The following is a 3,428-nucleotide window of genomic DNA, read 5'->3' as shown; positions in this document are numbered from 1 at the left end:
TTCTTTCTTCTGTTTTTTCTTTTTTTCTTTTTTCTTTTCCCTGTCCAGATAAGAGAGACAATGAGATAAAGCTTAGAGCTCCACCAATGGGAAGCCTTTTAGGGGCTTTAATTTTTTATTTATTTTATCAAAAAAATAACTAATAATAAATAAAATAATTTGGATGGTTGCAGATCTTGGAATTCAGCAACAGTGCGAATCCCAATAAGCATTTGATGCCAATTATTGTGGACTCTCCACCTTCCCTTTTTGCTTACTTTGCTTTCCTTTTTTATTTTTATTTTCCCTAGTGTGGTTCACCTTTTCACCATTTTTTTTCTTTTCTTTTAGGTAATACCTTTTCCCCATGTATACATATTTTGATCTCGATAAAATGTCATTCATAATTATTTATACCAGTGAAACTTTATTACAACTTAGGAAAGCTTATTTAATATCACTGGAGGAGTTAGCTGAGTGGCATGAGGCTTAGTGCTAACTGATTTAATGAAATACCTTACAAAAAAAAAAAAAAAAGAGTTATTTAATGAAATGGAGGGACATATGTTCATGTTTTTGTAGATGTTGTCCGATCAGATCAGTTAATTTTAGCATCTTTATTATGCATCCGTTCATCTACATCTGTGTTATGCCGTTCATCTAAAAATGTCTTTATTCAAAATAACACAAAAATGTAAATGTCTAATAAAATAGGGCAAAACCAATTTAGAAAATCATAACTTTTCTCTTTTCATGTGCCTTATGCATTTATTAAAAAGAAATAATTATTACAATTGAGAAATAAAATCCATGCCATGCTCACTTATTAACCGGTTTATCTATATTGCATATCTCGACCTCCCTAATGAGCATCATTTTCACTTGAAAACATAAAAACAAAACTATGAACGAAAAACTCAACAAGTAATACTCATCGACCAATATAGAAATTCGGCTGAGTTAAAGATCATTTTCTTTGAAAAGTCCTTTTATATATATATATATATATATATATATGAAAAATAAACGGACTTCTAAATTTAACTGTGTGTGTGAACAGTGTGCAACAAAATATTAAATGCGGAATTTAAAGGAGACAAATATTTTGTTGACGAAGTGAAAACTCAGTTAAGAGAAAAACTACTACGGAGCAGCCAAACCCAGAAATTCCACTATTCAGAAAACATAGCTAGATACAAGACAGTAATACTCGCATGTACCGATGCAGTGATCGTACCTTATTCTCTAACGTGTAACCCAACATGAACGCTTCCCAACCAGGTTCTCTTACCTGAAGGGGTCTTCAATAGAACTCCTTACCTTAGGGCCAACCCCTAAGATAGACTTCACAGCTGATCAAATCACACACTTGGCAAGGCTTTAGAGGAAATATTGCGTCTCTAAGCTGTAAAGAATTCACCACCGAATTCTATGTTGAAAGCATGCCTAGAGCCTCTTATTTATAGGCTTAGGAAACCCTATTTTGAGTCAAAAACAGATTATATGGTACGCACGTTCGGACGGGAGCCAGGGCCGTCCGGACGGGTCAAGTTTTTCTTGTCCGAAAAGTAATTCTGGAATTTTTTGAAGGGCCGTCCGGACGGGCAAATCTTTCCATCCGGACGGAGGCCGTCCGGACGTTCAGATTACAGCATTTTTTCTAAGCTTTCGAATGAAGCCAATTTCGTCTCAATCCGATATTTGAGTAAAAAGTTTTGACCAAAATACCCGAGGGTGTCCGGACGGCTTGACCGAGCTTCCGGATGGTCAACTGCAACCGCCTCTCCAAGATAGCGCTGAAAGCTTCCATAACAAGGCCACGTCCGAACGGTTGCACTTCAGCTGCACGAAATTACCATAATAAGGCTTGGAGCGTCCGAACTTTGAAGGCTAATGTCCGGACGATTGAACTGGTGCACGCAATTTCCATTTATGAGCTTGATCGTTCGGACCATGAAGGCTGACGTCTGGACGGTTGAACTTGGTATGCACGTTCTTGCCTTATAGAGGACATCGTCCGGACAGGATCACACATCGTCCGGACGGTAGCAGCCGTCTTCCCATAACTGTGTCTTGAGGCAGAAACCATATTTCTTGTCAAACACTGAATGGCGTCCGAACGGTATAACCACATCGTCCGGACGGATGCGCTGGAACACTGGGATTTTCTCGAACTCTGAAGAGCGTCCGGACGATTTGCCATTATGTCCGGATGGATGCAATCTTGAACTGTTCGAAGTTTCTAGACACTGATGGGCGTCCGGATGGAAAGATCTCGTCGTCCGGATGGATGTTGCTGACTGATGAGCATCCGGACGGAATACCAAGTCGTCCGGACGGCTGACAGGGAACCGAAATAAATCATTGAAAACTTCACAGAATCTTCTCGAAGAACATAGCTGAAAAGTAGACTTTAGATAAAGCAACATCCCTGTGAAAGCAGCAACATTACATAGAAGTGATTTTGTCCAACAGAATGCAGCCAACACAAAAACTAACAATATATATATATATATATATATATATATATATATATATATATATATATATATATATATATATATATATATATATATATCTTTCCTCTAATGATTATACATTCTATTACGCTAGGTTATTAGGGTTGTGCGACCTAACTGTTGGGATCATGACAATACTCTATAGCTGTGGAAATGTTGGGTGCAAGTTGCTTATAGTATGTTTGGGTGTTCGATTTTTTTGAAATTAGAATTCAACTATTATTTAGTGCACAAATTCCGAGGCAAAAAGAATGTTTAGATGTTTGATAGAATTTAAATTATATTTGAAAGTGTGATTAGGTGATAATTGTATAAGAGTATTTTTTTCACGGAGATAACCATGGTAGGAAATTATTAGATGTATAAAAAGTTATGTAAAATTATTGAAGTTATGAAAATTAGTGTGGAATAATTATTGAAATAATAATTATTTAATATAAATAAATATGAATAAAGTATAAATATTTAATTTATTTTTTAATATAAATAAATATTTTTTTAATCAAAGAAAAATAAGGATTTGATACAAAAAATTAATTTATTTTTTTTTTGGCATTTCAGTCATTGGTTAGTGGTATCTTATTATTATATTATATAATACTAGCATATAACCCGCGTCATGCGTGGGTTTTTACAAATTAAAATTATGTTATGTGCTTATGTTTAAAAAGTAATAAATAATATACATAGTAGTTTAAAAAAGGTTTTTAGCTACATTTAATTTCAGAAACAAAATAAAAATTTAGGAATAAAAATAAAATTAGAAAGTAATAAATGATATACAAAGTAGTTTAAAAGTAATAAACAAAATAGTATACTCACATCATTGGAATAACTTGTATTCTTTTTTTTTTTTTTTTTGAATATTAGAATAACTTGTATTCAATATGTACAAACTGGATAACCTGTATTAAAATGCTACATAAAATT

This window comes from Alnus glutinosa, chromosome 1 (assembly GCF_958979055.1).
Source record: "Alnus glutinosa chromosome 1, dhAlnGlut1.1, whole genome shotgun sequence".
NCBI classification, from domain to species: domain Eukaryota; kingdom Viridiplantae; phylum Streptophyta; class Magnoliopsida; order Fagales; family Betulaceae; genus Alnus; species Alnus glutinosa.
The sequence above is the reverse complement of the archived record's forward strand: the minus strand, read 5'-3'. Positions refer to the sequence as shown.